The sequence below is a fragment of the Ascaphus truei genome, chromosome 5 (assembly GCF_040206685.1).
Source record: "Ascaphus truei isolate aAscTru1 chromosome 5, aAscTru1.hap1, whole genome shotgun sequence".
NCBI classification, from domain to species: Eukaryota; Metazoa; Chordata; class Amphibia; order Anura; family Ascaphidae; genus Ascaphus; species Ascaphus truei.
The window spans coordinates 273,675,455-273,696,641 of NC_134487.1; the positions used below are offsets into that span (position 1 = coordinate 273,675,455).

Sequence of the window (21,187 nt, forward strand, 5' to 3'; positions counted from 1 at the left end):
AACAGACCGCACTGCTGTTTTGTTTTTTTTTAAAGATAATTGATCAAAAAAAGTACATAAAGCATCTTGGGCTCTATGTATCAAGAGGTGCGCGTGCTCGGACGCTGTTGCGTCCCAAAATGTCTAAAACGTGGCGTATGCTGCGCTAGAAAAAAAAAAGACTTACGCCAACTGTAACGTGACGGAGAAAATCGCCAAGAAAAGTTGCGCAAGTTGCAGATTCCTTAATAAATACACCTGCGCCGCTATGCAAATGTCACTCTGCCCTAACGCCTCCCACTTGCTCCATCAATCCCTCGTGTCATCACAGACAGACGCACATGTCCCCGAAAAATGGAGCAGGTAAGATTAATACATAGACGCTGTCTGTCGCGGGTATATTTTAGCGCGGGCTGCAACAAAATAACGACCGCACGAGAATTTGCCATTTGATACATAGGACCCCCGGTGTTTATGTTGGCAAAGTAAAGGAAGACAATGTGATTACACAGAGTGTAAGTGGCGTATGTACGAGTTCAATTCACAACCTTGAGTATTAATGAACAGCAACTAGATATGTCTATAAACCCTACATTAATAATATTTGTTTTCTGTCATGTAGGGTTGCAATGCCCATATAGAGCGGTATGGGCACTGTGAGTCTCTATCCCAAAGCGCGTATAGTCTATATTTTATAATATAACTCACAGGAGAGGAAAAGTAACTTGTACAAGTTGCAGACATTCTGGGGGTTATTTGCTAAACTGCGATAGTGCCGATCGGGAGGCTTTCACCCGGAAACGCCCACTGACTTTAAAGAGAGTTTCTGTGCCACAGTGTCCTGGTCGGCACTACCCCAGTTTAATGAATAACACTTCCAGCTGGATCTGGGATCTAACATATTAGAGGGCACAGCCATAGGAAGATAACAGCACGACCAACTTGCTGATCCTGGCGTCCCTTCTGTTATTGTGGCTCCAACCTGGAAAACAGTAGTTCTAACTGTTCAGTTTGAGAGAGACCTGCACAGAAAGCCTCATCCTGCGTGGTTCCCTGTTGAGTCCTCGGCTTCTGTCACTTGGTTATCTCCTTTTGGTTCTTTTGCCCTGGGAGCTGCTGGAATAATTATTACAGGAAAGTGAATCAATGTTTATCATAGGGTGAGATTAGCCAGTAAAAAAAAAAAAAACATCTGGCACTTTGTCTCTGTAGAAAGCGTATCTATCAAAAGTGTCTATTTGCATAATGCATATGCCTAAAGCAATACACAGAAAGGGATCTGTTTTCTATTTAGTCTGTAAGGCTGGAGTAGTCGCACAGAGACAGATGGTAGCTATATGGCCAATACATGAAGGGATTGACGTGCATTGGGCTGAGGGGTTTTTTTTTTTCTACAGAAGGAGCAAGTCAAAAGTTATACATTTTCAGCAAATGATGAGTTAGTCCTAATAAAGAAAAAGTGCTGCCCAGTTTGGCTATTGATCACTAAATTTATCTTTACTACTGCAGCGTGGCATACAGTAAGTGGTGGAAGAAGTGATGTACGGCCCATTAAATCTGCTCTTCCTGACGTTACCGAGAGGCGCCGTTGATAGTGATGGGTGGTGTGCCCTTCACAGGCCGACACAGTCACGGTGAGACAGGTGAGACAGATGAGACTGTGGTGTAGCCTGTTGTCTTTTTGTTACCGCAATAAAGTTATTCTACTACCCGGAAGTGCCTTGGAGTTTGTCACGGGTTGTGGCGCCGGATTTCCTCTTCTTCCATACGGTGAGACAGATGGACTGTGTTTCATACGACAAAGTGTGACAGAAGTGACAAAAACACAGAAGGACTTACTTACCCTGTAGACATCAATTCATTCTCTCCCCCATCAGCAAAGAAACATAGTTATGTTAGATCATCAAAAAATAGACCAACAGACAGAGGTTTCCGTTTCTCAATCTCAACTCAGGCTAATGTATTGTCACACACCCAAGATGAACTAATAACCCATCAGCTCTGCATCTGTCACCGGCAGAGTGTTATAGAGAAGCAAGGAAAAGGAGCCTGGGGTCCAGACGATCACTTTGTCTTAATGTAAAGAGACATAAAAACACAAAGATAAACTGAACTTCTGGCTATTTCTCTCTCTATCCTATTGCAGAAAGACATACAGTATTGGCAGAGACGGGAGGGAACTACAATGCACCCAGTTTGTAAATACAAATGCATCTTATTTAATTTCCTCCTGCACAGAAACTTTCAGACTCTGAGGGACGTGGCATATCTGCCATCTTAAACGTTTAGCAGGACTTTCTTTGCATAGATGGAGTATAAAAACCCACACCCTACCTTTCTCAATCACGTCTCCTTCCAATGGAGCACTATGTTTAACTTGCAATAAATATTGTCCTGCAGCTCTGGGCTATTTCTATTTTTCACGGAAAAGAGAATTTGATGGGCCCAGTGGAGCTCTAAAATGTTAACTTAATGTTTTGATTAAGAGCTGGGAGAGGCTTCTGTTTATAGCGCCAATTAGCAGAGAGGGATGGGGGGCGTCACCGTATGGTATTTGTGTCTAACATTATGTTTCATTCAGGCCCGTCAAACTCACAATAGGTTGGGGGCCAATTCTTAAATCCAACCGCAAGACTAATATTACACCTAATATGCCAGCACAGCCCTAATATGCCAGCCAAACCCTAACCCGCCAGCCTAACCCTAATAAACCAGGTTTACATAACCCGAATATGCCAGCCAACCCTAATATTCTGGTAAAAAAATAATTGCAGGTAAATAAGGGCGAGGTAGGATGTTATAGAGATACTTTCTGACATTAAATGTATTTAACATCATTGTCTCCCCCCACCTCATCCTGGTGCGGTTCATTGAGGTGGGTGGGAGGAAGAGGGGTGGACAGGTGGTGAGGGGGGGGGTCAACTCTCTCCCCCCCTTCAACTCTCTCTCTCCCCCCCTTCAACTCTCTTTCTCTCCCCCCCTTGAACTCTCTCTCCCCCCATACAACTCTCTCCCCCTTCAACTCTCTCTCTCCCCCTTCAACTCTCTCTCTCCCCCTTCAACTCTCTCTCTCCCCCTTAAACTCTCTCTCTCTCCCCCTTAAACTCTCTCTCCCCCTCAAACTCTCTCTCCCCCCTTCAACTCTCTCTCCACCCCTTCAACTCTCTCCCCCCCTTCATCTCTCCCCCCTTCAACTCTCTCCCCCCTCAACTCTCTCCCCCTCAACTCTCTCTCTCCCCCCTTCAACTCTCTCTCTCCCTCCCCATTCAAATCTCTCTCCTCCCCTTCAACTCTCTCTCTTCCCGTTCAACTCTCTCTCTTCCCGTTCAACTCTCTCTCCCCTCCAACTCTCTCCCCCCTTCAACTCTCTCTCCCCCCCTTCAACTCTCACTCCCCCCTCAACTCTTTTTCCACCCCTTCAACTCTCTCCTCCCTCAACTCTCTTTCCCCCCCTCAACTCTCTTTCCCCCCCTTCAACTCTCTCTCCCTCCCTCCCCCTTGAACTCTCCTCCCTCTTCAACTCTCTCTCCCCCCTTCAACTCTTTCTCTCCCCCCTCTCTTCAACTGTCTCGCTCCCCCCCTTCAACTCTCTCTCTCTCCCCCCCTTCAACTCTCTCTCTCTCTCCCCCTCCCTTCAACTCTCTCTCTCGCTCCCCCCCCCTCAACTCTCTCTCTTCCCCCGCCCCCTCAACTTTTCGGGCCAACCTCCAGGCACATGACAAAGCTTCCTGGGCTGTGTTTTTGACAGGCCTTAAATAATGATTCTATTTTGTTATTAGTGTATATGCAATGTACAGTAACACTACGTTTTTTGTTTATGTTTGTTTTTTACATAACTTATACTATATTTGTGAAAGCACTGTATGCCTGTCTGCATGGCCTCTGTCCCTAGGGGAAATCTCATTGGTCCCTTGGCCCGCCCGCCCCCGCACAACTCTCATTGGCCTGAGGCAGAGTGACGAGCCAAAGGACACACACAGACACACAGACACACACGGTAGGGGGGGGGTGTTGTGGGGCTCACAGTGTTAGCAGCACATCTCCCGGTCTCTTACCCGCCAGTCCCGGAGGCTCTGCCTCTTCCTCCCCGAACATCAGCCTGATATCCAAGTCATCATGACCCACGCGCACCTCCTCCTCTCCCCGTGTCTCCCCACGGTGCTCCGCTCACCTCCCCCCCGGTGCTCCGCTCACCTCCCCCCCGGTGCTCAGCTCCCCCCCGGTGCTCTGCTCAGCTCCCCCCCGGTGCTCCGCTCAGCTCCCCCCCGGTGCTCCGCTCACCTCCCCCCCCGGTGCTCCGCTCAGCTCCCCCCCGGTGCTCCGCTCAGCTCCCCCCCGGTGCTCCGCTCAGCTCCCCACCGCTGCTCCGCTCAGCTCCCCCCCGGTGCTCCGCTCACCTCCCCCCCGGTGCTCCGCTCACCTCCCCCCGGTGCTCCGCTCACCTCCCCCCGGTGCTCCGACAGGCAGTGTGCAGGCAGCCTGCACCTGCCACGCGGCACCTAAGATGGCGGCGCCCGGAAGGAGAGGTGACGTGTGTGTGTGTCTCACTGTGTGTGTGTCACTGTGTGAGTGTCACTGCGTGTGTGTGTGTCACTGCGTGTGTGTCACTGCGTGTGTGTGTGACACTGTGTGTGTGGGGGGGACACTGTGTGTGTGTGTGTGTGTGTGTGTGCCCCCCCCTCCTGTCCACTCCCCCCCCTCCTGTCCACTTTCCCCCCCCTCCCGTCCACTGTTCCCCCCCCCTCCCGTCCACTGTCCACCCCCTCCCGTCCACTGTCCCCCCCCTCCCGTCCACTGTCCCCCCCCTCCCGTCCACTGTCCCCCCCCCTCCCATCCACTGCCGCCCCCCTCCCGTCCACTGTCCCCCCCCTCCCGTCCACTGGCCCCCCCCTCCCGTCCACTAAATCCCCCCCCTCCCATCCACTGCCCCCCCCCCTCCCGTCCACTGTCCCCCCCTCCTCCTGTCCACTGTCCCTCCCCCCCTCCCCTCCTCCTGGCCACTGTCCCTCCCCCCCTCCCCTCCTCCTGGCCACTGTCCCTCCCCAACTCCCCTCCTCCTGTCCACTATCCCTCACCCCTCCTCCTGTCCACTGTCCCTCCCCTCCCCCCCTTTCCCCCCCTCTCCCCCCCCTTTTCCTAGCGGGAAATTTAACTCCCGGCTAGTACAATATAAAGTATAGTTTAACTTAATTTTTTTATGAAAAGAGACCTCTCCCTTTCTGTTTTATCATACTAGCATTGCATAAAACCTTCTAACATCAAGGGCAGAGAGCTTTGCCCAATGTTTAACAGGTTAAAATGCTCTTAAAATAAGGTGCAGTGTCACTACCTTTTTCTTAGGCCGTGTTTATAGCGACGGCGATGCAAATTCGCCCAAAAACAAAAGCATTGCCGCCGCCGCGTGCGCTTATAGTGCACGCGACGGAGCGACGCCGCCGGCGCGAAAACCCGCCGCCGCCAAAATTTGCTTTTCAATCAAATTGCGGGAATCCCTCGATGAGGCCGGCCGGCGAAACATAACTTTCGTCGGTGGTAACGGGTGACGTCACCCATCATTTCGCCGTCGCCGTCGGCTGCACTATAGGCAAAGCCTAAGGTACACAGACAGTAAGAGACAGTACTTCGACCACTATAGATATCTAACTATATATTTGTGAAAGCGTCTTATGTGTCTATGTCTGTATGTGTCTCCCTGTGTCCCTCCCTGTGTCCCTAGCGGCAATCCCATTGGATCTTGGGCCAGGCCAATGAGATTGCTCCCTTGGGCCGCCCGCCCCCGCACACCTCTCATTGGCCTGAGGCGGAGTGACGGGCCACACACACACACACCACCACCCCCCCCCCACCCCTCTCCCCCACGCTCTCTGCGGCTCTCCCCTCACATAGGCCGCTCCCCCAGCTAACCATCCCCGAGAGCGCTCCCCACGGCTCTCACCACCCATAGGCCACTCCCTCACCCGGCGCTCTCCCTCACCCCCCACCCGCTCCCTCCCCTCCCCCCCGCTCTCCCCCCGCCCGCTTATCCCCCCCCCACCCACACTCACAGAGCACGCTCTCTGCGGCTCTCCCCTCACACAGGCCGCTCCTCCGGCTGTCTCCGCCTCTCCCCGCGAAAGGCACAGCACCTCCTCACCGGAGCGTCTCAGCCTCTCCGCGGAGGAGCCCGAGGTGGAGGAGGAGGGCGGTCGGTACGCGTAGGAAGAGGAGCGCGGCCGTGTGCAAGGTCAGTAAACGCAGGGGAATGGGTTATTAAACGCGTCCCTGACTCCCCCTGCCCTTTGCCCCCCCTACCCTCCCTGCCCCCCCCACCCTCCCTGCCCCCCCCTACCCTCCCTGCCCCCCCTACCCTCCCTGCCCCCCCTACCCTCCCTGCCCCTTGCCCCCCCTGCCCTTTGCCCCCTGCCCTCCCCTGCCCTTTGCCCCCTGCCCTCCCTCCCCCTGGCCTTTGCCCCCTGCCCTCCCTCCACCTGCCCCTCCCCCCCTGCCCCCCCCCAGCCCTTTGCCCCCTGCCCCCCCAGCCCATTGCCCTCTGCCCTCCCTCCCCCTGCCCTTTGCCCCCTGCTCTCCTGCCCTTTGCCCCCTGCCCTCCCTCCCCCTGCCCTTTGCCCCCTGCCCTCCCTCCCCCTGCCCTTTGCTCCTTGTCCTCCCTCCCCCTGCCCTTTGCCCCCTGCCCTCCTGCCCTTTGCCCCCTGCCCTCCCTCCCCCTGCCCTTTGTCCCCTGCCACCCTCCACCTGCCCTTTGCCCCCTGCCCCCCTAGCCCTTTGCCCCCTGCCCCCCCAGCCCTTTGCCCCTCCCTGCCCTTTGCCCCGCCCCTCCCCGACCTTTGCCCCTCCCTGCAACCCCCCCGCCCCTCCCTGCACTCCCTGCCCCCCCTCCCTGCACTCCCTGCCCCCCCTCCCCTCCCTGCCCTTTGCCCCCCCCCCCGCCCCTCCCTGCCCTTTGCCCCCCCCGCCCCTCCCTGCCCTTTGCCCCCCTGCCCTTTGCCCTCCCCACCCTTCAACGCCCCTTGGCCCCCCCCGCCCTTCCACGCCCCTCTCCCCCCGCCCTTCCACTCCCCCCCCCCCGCCCTTCCACTCCATGCCCCCTGCCCTTCCACGCCCGGGCAACGCCGGGTATATCAGCTAGTACTGTATATTGAAATCGCACAGCTTAGGCCGTACTAATAGTGCCGGCGACGCGACCGATAACGTCACCCGTCGCCGTCGCGAAAGTTGTCATCAGGTTTGGAGATGTTTCTGGCTACAAGGGGAGTGACGTCTGTAAGGAGGAAGGCACGGGGGCTATGTGATTGGCTTATAGGCACATGGGGAGACATCTCTGCAAAATCAAATTCTAGTGACTACAAGGATTTTGGTGGCGCTGTCGCGCCGTTGCGGTCGCGTCCACTATAAGCGCACGCGACGGCATCAACACAATTGTTTTGAAGCAATGTTGCGTCGCCGGCACTATAAGCGCAGCCTTACTGCTACAGATACCGCCATGAAATCCTGTAATGCAGAGTATTGAATGAATGGCCATCTTTAAAACTCCCTATTCAATAAGCCACAAAATTGTTAATAGCTCGTTAACTTTGATTAAAGTAAATAGAGTTAAACCCTTCTCTAACAAGGCGTTAACAACGTCACAGCTCATTATATTGGGCCATAGATTTAAGGCACTTGCTCAGATACTTGTACAAAGCCGCGATGCAAATGTTAAAACAAACCATGTTTCCTAAGAAGCAATATCCTGCAATGCAAAACAGCACTAGCAAATCGCACTTACACATTACCACCAGCACCCCAAAGTTCATTATTGTAAGAAACAAATAACGTGTAGAGACCCGAATACATTTGTTTCACTGTAAGCAAGTCGCAGGGCTAAAAAAAAAACTGGTGCAGAAACAGCTTCAGGATTCTTAAAGAAAACAAATGATTACTTTAAGGTAGAGGATTTTTACCCGGCAGAGCTGGGTACATGCTGTACAGTAAGGCACTTGTTCAGCCTTATTACCCAGCAGCTGGATAAACAAGGGACTTGTTCAGCCTTATTTACTGGCAGCAAAATAAATAAAAGACTTGTTCAGTCTAACCCTAAACGTAATCCGCCAGCCTTACACTAATATACCAGCCTATTCTTAACCCTAATATGCCAGCCCCAACCCCATTATGCTAGCCCTAACCCTAATATACCAGTCTAACCATAATACGCCAGCCTCAGGGCCGCCAACAGGGGTGACTGCCTGTGTTGGCTTCCTGGGCCCCGTGAGTAGGGCGGCCGGACCACCGGGCGGCCATGCCCGGTTTATTGGGGGAAAAAATGTGGGCGTGGCCTGTGCCTGTGGGCCTGCTGCTAACGTGGGACGGAGGGGAAGCACCATGGCCCGCCAACTCAGCTTCCCCTGCGCGCGCCAACCCAGCTTCCCCTTCGTGCTCCAACCCAGCTTCCCCCGCACGCCCGCCTCCAGCCGCGGAATCCGCCAGTCTCGGCCCCCAGCCGCCCACCTGCCGTGCCCCCCCTTCTCAGCCGCCCACCCCCGCGCTCCCCGAGCTTACCTCCTGCCCTGGGCAGGAGCCGCGGGGCCAGGGGGGGAAGCGTCTGACAGGGCAGGAAGCAGCGCCCATCCGGTCAAGGTCAATCACCCACCCAGGCAGTCACTCAACCCAAGCAGTCATCCAATTCTCCCAACTCATGCACCCAGGCAGTCAGCCACCCAACTCACCCACCCAGGCAGTCACTCACCCAACTCACCCACCCAGGCAGTCACTCACCCAACTCACCCACCCAGGCAGTCATCCAATTCTCCCAACTCATGCACCCAGGCAGTCATCCAATTCTCCCAACTCATGCACCCAGGCAGTCACCTACCCAACTCATGCACCCAGGCAGTCACCCACCCAACTCATGCACCCAGGCAGTCACCTGTCTTTTGTTGAAAATATAAAAATAATCAGATTGCATTGTCATGTTTTTTTCTGTATTACAATAAGAAGAAAACAGTTAAGTAAAAGTTGCGCGCTAAAAAATATTTTTCCGTGATAGGTGCGCTATGGGTTGGGGGCGGAGGGGGTGGCCCTGTTCCTTTCATTTGTCCTGGGCCCCATGATTTCTGTTGGCGGCCCTGGCCAGCCTAACCCTAACCCACTAGCGTAACCCTAATAATATACAAGCCTAACCCTTACCTTAATATGCCAGCCAAACCCGCCAGCGTAGCCTTTATATACCAGCCTAACCCTAATATACCAGCCTAACCCTAATATGCCATCCTAACCTGCCAGCGTAACCCTAATATACCAGCCTAGACCTTACTCTAATATGGCAGCCAAACCTTAACCTGCCATCGTAGCCCTAATATACCGCCTAGCCCTTACCCTAATATGCCATCTTAACCCTTACCCTAATATGCCATCCAAACCCTTACATACAATCCTTACCCTAATATGCCAGCCTAACCCTAATATACCATTTAAGCCTTAACTCCAACACGCTAGCCTAACCCTAATATACGAGCCTAACCCTCACCCTAATTTGCCATTTTACCCTAATATACCTGTCTAACCCTAATATAGCAACCTAAAAATAATATGCCAGCCTAACCCTAACCCTAGTGTAACCCTAATATACCAGCTTAACACTTGCCCTAATATGCCAGCCAATCCTAACCCGCCAGCGTAACCCTAATATACCAGCCTAATCCTTACCATAATATACCAGCCTAACCCTAACCAGCACAATCTGGGGGCGAATCACTAAGCAGTGAGCTTTTGCGCCCGATTGGGAAATTTGTAATCCCACGATAAGAAATGAAGCCAGACGCGGGATTCACTAAGAAGTGAAGCGCATTTGGGTAGGTGCGGGCAAAAACATGCCCGATTGCGCAAACTGTTCCCCCCCCCCCCTGCTATAGTGCTTAAAAATCTAAAGCGCGATAGCTGATTGAAAAAAAAAAACAGCTTGTAAGAGCTGCATGGAGACGCTGCGTTACAGGCGATCGTACAGTATACATGTGGCCCTTGTACCCCCTAGTACCGAACTACCCGTGCTGCTTTTACCTGTATGGATACCAGGAGGCCTGAGCCTCCGCCACTGGGAGCCTGGGATACACTTATTTCACGGCGCAGCGCCTCCACTGATAAGGGATCCCAACGTAGTGAGAGTAGTCCCTCACCGGAACCAGCATACACACAATTACACACGATGGTATATGAACAGTATTTACTAAATACATATAATTTGCATGTACCATATCATAACACAGCCACAGAATATGGCCCAATAGTGGCACCGTCCAGGTGAATGTTCCCAAAGCACTGCAGGTCTGAAAGAACTGACAGATTATAACCCCACAATAACCCCTCCCTGTTGAGAACCCCAAAGTACTGGAGTGCCTGGGCACTTAACCCCTGAGTGTCCACCAGCAAGTTCATCCCCAAAAAGTGTGTGTGGCATAGCGCGCTTCCCTGTGTGTTGGGGCCCGTTGGTGCACTTATTAATACCTCCCTGGTCTCAGTCCAGACCAGGACAACAATGGAAAATCCGCAGATCAACGGCATGGCTTCTCGTTGTAATCTGCTGCTATCCTCCTGATTGGATTCTTAGGCGGATGCCTCTGGAGGGGCTTCCCGACTGGAGTGCACCCCTATAAATAGTATATCACGGAGGTCTGAGTACTCTCCTCTGCAACAGGCTGCACTTCTCTGCAGGCAACGTCCTGCAGCATATCTCACACTATTGCTACAGTGAAAGGGTCCCTATCCTAGGGCCTTTCCCTTCAGTATACACATAGAGTTTCTTTACAGTGAGTCAGGGCACTATCTGGAACCTTGGGGCAATTCTGGCCTTGCCCACCGAAGCACTGCTCCGGGGACCTTACCTGCTCCCTCTCTGTCCAGACCTTGACTGCCCCTCCCTGTCCCAGCATGCAATCCTCTTTCCTTCCCAGAGGTATCAGCCGTTTCATTGGCTCCCTGGTGTCAGATGGTACTCAGCCCCTAAGCACTATGGGACTTGAATTCCCCGCTGGGCTTATACTGCATTGGGGCCGCGTGCGCATAGTGTCCTGCGTGACTTTATGATGGCTGCTCACTGTCCCCTGCGCATGCGCGACCTTCCAGGAGTGCGCGCGCAACAACAATGGCGGCACCCAGCGAAGGGAGCCGCCGGCGAGCCTGTCGCCCCGCCTTCAATACTCCCTACAGCAGCGGAGGTAAGGGGTGAAACCGGGGGACCGGGGGAACCAGAGGGGACACCTGGCTACATACATATACATTTTAATACTAGTGTACATATGCAGGAGGTCTCCTGAACTGAACCACATTGGTTTCAGCTTCGGGGACACACTACTTCATGAGATACAGGCCCCGTTATGGGGTGCCGGTATCCCCTGTGCTTTTAAAACTCTCATGTCATGTGATCGGGGGATTTAAATCCTGTAGGGGGGTACCTTAATAATTCATTACCGTAGCGGCTATCCACTATGGTAATGAAGCTGCATTAATGTAATTTTTATTAATAGTGTGCGGGAGCAGGGGGTCTCCTGAGATTAACCGCATTGATTTCAGCCTTGGGGACCCCCTGCTTACCGAGTTACAGGCCCAGATATGGGGTGCCGGTATCTCCTCCATTATTTAAATGTACCGCGTCATGTGACGCGGACGCTTTAAAAATGGCGGCGACACTGGCATCCGATGTCCCATACCGAGGCCTCTAACTCTGGAAGCAGGGGGTCCCTGAGCCAGAAATCAAAGCAGTTCAGCTCAGGAGACCCCGGCACCTCCCCCACACTATTAAAAAAAAATACATTAAAGCCGCTAAGGCAATTAAGGGGTTAAGGCCCAATAGCAGTTTTATTATTGGCAATTGCCCCCAATAAACTTGCAGTATGTGCTACCCACCCACCCCCTGTGCCCCCAACAACCCCTACACCCCCTAACATACATGACATTTTTTTTAAGCATAGGAGTGTTACTATAGGCTGGCGGGGGCCCTTGGGTGGTCCCCGCAGGTGTCCGGGGGTCCCCGCTGGCCTGCGGTACCAATCCTTCCCCCTAACACATACAGTACAGTAATGGGCAAAATTACTATTATCCAGATATGGATAATAGTGCATTTGACCATTAAAAATAAAACAATAAGCTGCAGAAATAAAATAAATAAAACTGCATTCACCCATGCCAGGCTGCCACGATGAAGGCATCCTCATCCTCATCACGTCCATGTCCTCCGTTGCCACAAACAATATAGTACCGTCAAAAATACAATCTAATGTCCCCTAACCCCTTAATCACCTTAGCAGTTATTAACTACTTTTGTAATTAAGGGGTTAACCCACCCTCTCCCACTACCCACCCAGGAGGCCTAACCACCCTCCCCAGGCAACTACCCCCACCCTTCACCTATTCATTGGTACAGTGGGTACATCAAGCCCATATAATATGGGCCTGATTTACCACTATAGCAAGAAATGGTGAAGGAATAAAAAAAAAGGCCCAAATAAAACATTACATTGCAAAATGAACATATTACTAATGTCAATCAAACAATTGAATGGCACAGTGGGTACATATGGGCATGATTTAACACTATGCCAGTCAATGGTCAACCTAAGAAAAAACATTCACAAACAAGATCCAAAGCATTCAAAACAATCTCAAACTAAAAACAAATAAAGAAGTAAACCGAACAAAATTGCCACCAATCAATTAATCCAATACAAAATAAAGACCAGAATAAACAATTAAAACACCAAAACAAAACCATGAATAAATAAAATAAATATCTAAATAAACCGCATCATTCCAAATCAAGTAAAAAAATAATCCAACATTAAAAAGCAAAAACACCAATCAAAAGCCAGAAATAAACAATTTACAACAGCAGCAAAAATGACTGAACGCTACATCAATATGCAATATAAATAGCATACAAATTTAAAAACAAAGAACCAATATATATTTAAAATACATACAAGCAAGCATTTGCCAAAACAACCATTGCTTCTTACTGTATGTATGTATGTATGTATGTATGTATGTATAGCCCTAAAGGGCCATACATAAATACATTTGGAACAAATATGTGGGGAAAAAATGCAATCACCAAAAAAATAAAATAAAAACCTTTAAAAGAAAAATAAAAAAAATTTCCCTTAACTTTAAATGTCTTCACCCTCCGATTCCCGTCGTTACCGCAAGCTCTCGGACCAACCCACGATCACAAAATGCAACGAGCCACAGGTAAAAAAAATCCAAAGTCTTTTTCTTCTTTCTTTTTCTTCATCTGTAAATTGTAATCCAATTTTGGCTCTTTCGGTGTCTTCTATATCTTCTTCTGAAGCCAGCCAATCAGAATGGCTGTGCTTCCATTCCCTTTAACATGACGTCACCAAAAGCAACATGGCTGCCTTCACATGGTACTTCAGCCAATCAGATTGTGGCAAATATATCCCCAATCTGATTGGTTGTAGTAGACCATGTGACAGATCCTAAATTGGATTATAATTTACAGATGAAGAAAAAGAAAGAAGAAAAGGATTTTGGATCTGGAGTTTGGTCCCAAGGTGTGAAATATCTAGGATGAGTAACAGGATCTGCTACTCAGAAACATCCTGATTAAGTGACACTGTAAGACTCTGGGGTCTTTCATCTATGCATAACATTTGTTCCTTAATGCATTACAAAGGCAGGCAGAAAAAAATAGCATCCTGCCGGTACATTTTAAAACTGCAACAGAAAGGCACTTTATCAAAAATATATGTTTCCCTTATGACAAAGTTATATTTTTAATATGTGTGTGCTTGGGGTGTTACACTGAGGCTGCACACCAAAAATCAGGGTGCTGGCTCACTCCGTTCCTAAATTAGCAGTCTTAATGGAACGGCTCCTGTTATTCAGCACTGCAGGTAGTGACTAGCCTGCAAAAAGTGGACAACAATGCATATAGGGGAAAATGGTACAGGGGAACAGCATATAAAATTAACCCCTTCATCCCCAATACGAAATAGGGGTAACCAGCCGAGCCCATTGCATTTATTAATGCGCTGATTACCCCCATTTTCGCCACAGGGCCCCGGGCAAAGCAGTGCACGGGGCCTTGCCAACACTGTCGCTCCAGGCCTCCCACGCGCTCACTAGCAGCAGCTGGCACCGGAAGTGCTGCACTGCTAGGTTGCGACGCGAGCTGGGGTGCTGGGCGAGCGGAGCCGGGGTTCCACTTCCGGGCGGGGGAGAGCGAGCGGAGCCGGGGTGCTGGGCGGGGGGAGAGCGAGCGGAGCCGGGGTGCCTGGCGGGGGAAGAGCGAGCGGAGCCGTGGTGCCGGGCGGGGAGGAGAGTGAGCGGAGCCGGGGGTGCCGGGCGGGGGGAGAGCATTGGTGGGCACGCATGGGCCGGGCGCGTGGGGCCCCCCTATGCTGTGGGGCCCCCGGGCAACAGCCCAGCGTACCCATACGTTAAGACGGCCCTGCTTCCACCATGTCACTAACCTTTTCCCTACTTAGTGCAGTGCTGTGCTGTTAAAGGCAACAATAATGTACTGTAGCATGCAAAGTATTGCAAAGGTAACAAGGTAAGGTTTACTGTGTGCGCAAGTGGTCCTTGCTCAAGTGAACTGGCAATCTAAAATGTGTTCTGTATGCGATAAAACGTGTGCTGTTGTGAGTATGAGTAATGTACCACTGATAAGTCCCCTCAATGCCTCTTTCCCAGTGTTCCTTATTCACTGCGTGTGGCGTCTCCGCTCTCTGCTGCCCTCTGACCCACAGCAATAACCGAGAGCAGAGTCCTCTCCCTACAGCTGGGATATATCTGCCAGTGAGGACAGAGGACAGAAAGGGTGAGTAGGCAGTCAGCGCATGCAATAATTGGAGGGCTCCTATATTGTTCTTCGGGGGTCTCCATTCTGTAAGTAGCAGGGGGTTGTAGATGGTTGGATGTGTGCAGTCAACAGGGCTCCATTCTGCTGCATGACCCCTTTCAAAGAGAGGAAGAGTGGCTTGAAATTCACCTATATGCTCCATGGTTAAGCCCTTCACTGCCACAGGGGCCAGCCATACACTGCGGCGCGGAAGGGGTTAAACTCTGAAGGGTAGCTGGTTCCCTCTACTTCTATTTTTTCCTATGGCTGATCTCTTGAGTTTATTCTTCGTTGTATTTCTGCATCCCAGTCTGCTTAAAAAAAAAAAAAATCTAAAAATATATCAGCGTAATACTTTCAGTATGTATGAAATATACCATATGCTGAGGTTTGCAGACAATAGGTGCTCTGTTTTATAAAACTTCCCTCTCCACACCCCCTTCTCCCCCTCTCTGCGCCTTCTCCCTGCCTTCTTCCTGCGCCTGGGGCTGCTGAGTGAAAGAGGGAGAGTTCAAGGCAGTGAGGCAGTGTGTTTGTGTGTGTGTGTGTGTGTCTAGCCATCATCCTCACTCTGGATAGGTGTATATAGGAATTAGGAACAGAAGTTGCCTTGTTCAGATGCCCTCAAAGGAGGTAAGTCCCCTTATGTACGGAGAATCTTTGTGCATAGGGGCAACCACTCTAGAGATTAAGGAGTATTTCACCCAAGTATTATAGACTTTAGGGGGGTCTCAACAAATGATGTACAGAACATGCACATAAATGCATCATGCTAATTTAATATGAACACTTACATATACATATATATGATGTGCATCCGGACAAGAACAGCCAAGCAGCTCACTGCTAAAGACTTTGGTTGAAAATGTGCTTCAGTTGCTTTGTGATCGCAGCATCTTTGCAGCCTCATTTTGCAGTAGAAAGTTGCAGCTGTGCAGTGGTCTTTGTTGAAGATTAAGAGGGTCATTTGCTGCAGTCTCCCAGCTGTGGCATGGTACTTTTTCAGTAGACCTGTGCTATGGCAAAACTAGTGCAAAAGAATTGCACCAGATTTATAAAAGGAAAAACTCCAATTGCTTTCAAACCGGATTCCCTTTCTTTCAGAAATATTGTGCTGTAGTAAACTTTATTGGGCTTGTGCTGTGGACTTTAGTAAATAGATGCGGAGCAATACATTGCTGGTCTCTCTGGGAACCAAGGGGTTAAATAACCGTGCTCCCTGATCTTACTTAAACTTGTATTACTGTGGTCACCCAAAATTCCATGATGTGGTTGAAACCCTTGGGTGCTGAGGTGGGGGGGGGGGGGGGGGCTGAGAAAAGGATGCGTTGTGGAGAGGTTGGGGTACAGATGTGACACTTCTTTGGTGTAGTGTGGTCGGGAAGACCTGGGAATGTTATTCCCACTCAATTGTTTATGCTACCCCAACGAGATTTGGAGAGCGGCATTACAAAGCGTATGATCAAGAGCTGCTGAAGAATGACAGTCTGCCTTCATATACAGAATGTTTATACAAGAAGATGTGTGCGGAAGTCTACATTCATATACTGCACTGTGTGTATGTATATATATATATATATATATATATATATATATATATATATATATATATATGTATGTATGTATGTATTTATCTTCATTTGTGTACATTGTATGCATGTACTGCACATGCAAGTGTGTGTGTCTCTGCATGTGTTTAAGCATGTTTGCATTTGCATGCACATCTATGTATTTCTGCATATCTACATGTGTGTGCAGGCAAGTGTTCGTGTGTTCGTAATATGTGGATGTATACCGTAAGGTTTGTATGAGTTGTATGAATGGTTTGTGTATGTGTGTTGAGTATATACATGTTTGCTCTGTGCATGTAGGAGGTTGACATCCTACTGTATGTATAAAATGAAAGCATTGTGAATATAGCATTTTGTTATGCAGCATACATATACAATATACAGGTGTATATGTCAGATATCGTGTTATATTACTGAATGCGTTTTAATGTGGGTAAATATAAATCTGACACTCATGTAACGATGCAGAAGTATTCAAAGGAAAAAGGAGTAAATAACGTTCTTCAGATCTGTGCACCCATAGCCTATCTGAAGAAGGAGCTAGCTCCCCCGAAACGTTATATACAGTATGTACTTGTACCTGCTCTGAATATGTTGGAACAAACCGAAGCAAGCTTATGCTGCATGATTATCTCCTGAGTGCCTCCTCTTTCCTTTGAATACTTCTGCATTAATACAGAACCCAGACTCGGGACCCTGGGATCGACAGGGACAGAGCACCAGGTATTATAGGTATCTGAACATATTGGGAGGAACTGGAGTTCCACCATCTCTTTAACAAAGACTTGTTTATAGACGGTGTAGTGCTGAGGCTTAGAGGGAATAAAGTCTTTACAGATTATTTATCAAAGTCTTCTGACTGCCAAAATGGGGCAACCCAAGGGCAAAAATACAGAACCCGATTCACTAGAGAAATAAATGACATTGTTCACAAAGTCAGTGCTCGTGGTTAGTAGCTTGGATATCTTCTCCTACTGTTCCCAAGTCTTCTGGGACAGGTGATACTTCTCCTATTGTGTGGTTGTACAAATCTTCCTAAACCCCAACACAATGACAAAGGGACCTCATCCATCAACAAATGAGTAAATGTAGAAGAACCAAGATGCAGAGTTTATATATTGTGATACATTGTTATTAACATCTTCCTGTCTGAGCAATATACCATATTATGTCATAGTAAGAAACCAGAACTGCTGTCCCTCACTATGTACAAACCTTACGTTTTATAGACTTAAGATTCTTGACATAGACACCACACAGAGGGGGATAAGAAGCTGGAGGTACATTTTAACCTCCTCAACTCGAACGGAAGATTAAATGATGCTCTGCATTTTCCCAAATTTCTAATAGATTTTCTCTTGGAGTTCAATGAGAGATCAAGTGCCATGTTTACTAAGCAGTGTTCTTCCATAAGGTACCTTTCAGTGCTGGAAGGCAACTTACAGGCCAATTCAGTCGATGGGCTGTAAGATGTCTTCCAGCTCCGGAAGGTAAAGACTACTTGGTAAATATAGGCAAGAGTGTGAGAGTATTAGGGATGGGCGTGATCTGTGGTTTTAGCTTTTGTACTGTCAAGCCCATTCTGTAAGTAGAAGCTATAGCTTGTTGGATGTCATACTTACATAAGCCAGGCAGAGATTTGCACAATATTATGTCATTGTTTTTTTTCAAGTAGGTTAAAAAGGAGACTCGCCCCTTTAAAGATACAGTTCCATTCAGACAGTCCAGTTTGCCTGTTTAGCACATATTCTCTTCACTGTTTCCTTTTACTTTTGGTCATATATTTAATTGTAAAATTAAGTAGATGGGTTTTTTTTTTTTTAGTCCAAAACTGTTTATAGAGGCAATCCGTGGGAGCTGTATTTTTTGTCATTCTTACATGGAATTGAAGCAGGGGGTCTCCGGCGGAGTTAAACCGTTTAATTTAATCCCAGGGGACTGCCTGCTTCCTGAGATACCTCTGTAGGGGGTGCCGGTAGCCGCTATGGCTTGTTAGCGGGGGTTTAGGTAATGGCGGCTTTTCAAAGCTCCCACGTCCTGCGGGCCAGTAGCAAGCCGTAACATCATCCGGTTCAGCTTCCTATTGGCCCACGTTATGAGCCAGCTTTAAACGTTGCCGAAATGCCGGCACTCCCTTCGGAGCAATGTATTAATGGGGTTCAGCTCCAGAGACCCCCAGCTTCAGACCTATGTTAAAAATATATATATATAAATAAATAAAAACGGCCCACTTGAATTGTTCCTTTAAGGAGCTTAGAGGGTAATTCTATATACACCAAAGCAGTCATTGGGGTTTCATGGTATATAGAATAAGACCCTTCGACTTGTGGTCACTATGACATTGGAATCCCTTCAGCATTCTTTCCTCAGTTAGAGTTGAGCCCTAACTAGCCCCAAATAAAAGTAGTATGCATTGTATATAAGTTGCTATGTTTATTAATGTTCTTTTTACACAGCAATTATGACATAGGCATAGCTATTAAAGACAGTAAATGTGCTATACGGCGGAGTATGTTTGCTTTATTGCAATTCAATACATGTTTCTAAACGGGACTGCGACTCACAGTGTAATACTACCTGGTCAAGGACATTGTGATCAATTTATACAGTGATCACTTATGCAAACATAGATGGTGTGCTGGATAAAGTGTTCTACATGGATGCGAACAGTCACCGATTAATTCATGGCAATGAAGTCTTGGTCATATTACATTGTCTCACTGTTTGCACAGGCTGCCATGCAAGACAGCAACATGGTATATTAAGATTTCACCTCAGTGGTAGCTGAATATTCAAATATTAATTCTATTCATCACTGTGTTGCTCCAAAAGCCTCTCAGCAATAGCATCCTGGCTGGTTCAAACTTCATACAGCATGTCAAAGACTGAGCTTGATTCTTCTCCTAAAACATTATCCCACCCCCCTCGTACAGTCAACATTCTATATAAACCAATCCAGCCAATCTCACACATTGCTTAGTGTTACTTTCAATGCCTCACTGTCCTTCTCTCACACTGTCACTTGCCAGATCATCCTTCGCCACATTTCTAGGACCGGCCTTTGCTCTTTGTCACTCAACAGCCAACACTTTAAAGCATCTCCTCGTTTTTCATGTCTTCAATGTTGTAATTTTCTGATCACTAGCTCCTGAGCTTCATGCCATTCACTCTTACGAAGCTGTTTTGTTGCTAAAACCATCTCTCGCTCCTAGGACAGTCTCTTTCCTCTTTAAGTTCCTCTGTTGGCTTTCCATTAAATTCCTCAATACCTATAAAAGTCTCCTCTACATCTGCCCCTCAGATCTGATCTCTTGCCGTATCCCGCTGGGTTTTGGCACTCTGCTCAATGCTGCCTCCTAGCTTGTCCCACCTGTCTCTACTGTTCTCTTACACTGGAAAACTATTCTCCTCACTGGCTCTTAATGCTCAGGTACTCTGTTCCCCTAAGTAGTCGACAAGCACTTTCCTTGCCCATCCTGAAGATCCACCTGAAAAATGCATCTTGTTGAATGAAGCATTTGAATAGCTTCAAATCAAGACTCCACAACCTCTTTCAAGATCATTAACCACTGCGCTTACACCTTCACCTACAGCATCTTCGATTGTAAACTTTTTATGGGTAAGGTTTCCCTATGCCTAATGTTTACATTTATGGATGGTTCACTTATTCTTGTACCGCAATAGAATACCCAGTACGAAATCACCTATACCGATGAGGAGAGGTGAATCAGCGGGCACTACGATGCAGGAAGAAAATGCTGAGGCTGGACTGTGCTGTAAATGGTTTCCTTTATTCAAACATGGATAAAACGAGGAGGGGAAGCATACCCCTGCACCTCTAACGCGTTTCACCCAGCGATTGGGTATCATCAGTGTGAGGTTGGTTTATACTTGCCTTGAAATATTTCTAGGCTGGGTAGGTTTACCATACATTTTAAGTTTTGGTGGGTGAAAAAAAAATATATAGATAGATATATATAAAAAACAGAAATCCATATATACATATATATGTACAGTGTGTGTGTGTGTGTGTGTGTGTGTGTGTATAAAAGCAAAACATGTGGTGTGTGCTCTATATAAAATCTCAGCATTAAGCTAATCGCGCGATTTTAGATCAATCCGCAAGCAAACCTTGTGATTATAGAGAATTTTGCAAATTTGAAGATTAAACAAAATTGCAATGCACATCGACTTAATGCTTGGCAAATCATTTGTGCACATCTTTCATACATACATATTTATTAGTTCAACCAAATGTATTACAGCCTAACAAGAGTCTTTAGATATTCTGAGTTAATAATTGTAATAATTATCAGCATCATCTAATATATTACTACTACATAGAAACATATTATTTTATAGTAAAATTCTAATGGCAGTATTGTACATAAACTCTTTTTTTCCGGCCACATGTGGCTCTTATCTCACTGGGGCACCTCTGGCTTGGCTACCTTTAATCTTGCTGCTTTGGAAGGATGATATGTCAACCATGTAACGCCTGCAGTGCAGCTATAAATGTAAGGGTGAAAGGGTTAAAGCAGAATTAAATCAGTGTGTGACACTCCAAGTAAGAATGAGTTATGCCACCCCAGTCTGGGAATCTGTCTACTGTGCAGGAAATGAGAAGGGTGTAGCCTGAGCATGCAACCAATGCCCCAACCTGCATGGATAATTTGGCTTCTTAACTCCTTTCCTGCCGGGAAGTCTTGTAGGATAATGCAAAAGCCCCTACCCCCTCGATCCAATGAGCTGTTAATTCCTTCTCTGCCAGAGGGGCCGTGTTGCAGCTAAAATGACTTTTATAAGG

The 21,187-nt window shown here is 48.4% G+C and overlaps 1 protein-coding gene across 4 annotated transcripts in view; it reads left to right on the plus strand.

Annotated features, from left to right (window-relative positions):
* The first annotated feature begins 1,605 nt into the window (after positions 1-1,605).
* Positions 1,606-21,187, plus strand: part of SYNPO (synaptopodin) — a 75,245-nt gene continuing 55,663 nt past the window's right edge. For 2 of the 4 annotated variants that reach the window (XM_075602092.1, XM_075602096.1), the window contains exon 1: positions 15,302-15,442. The gene's annotated coding sequence lies outside the window, so the exon portion shown is untranslated. Of the gene's footprint in view, positions 1,623-14,767; positions 14,789-15,301; positions 15,443-21,187 lie in introns of those variants that run through there. The other 2 variants (XM_075602095.1, XM_075602094.1) reach the window with 2 other exon arrangements.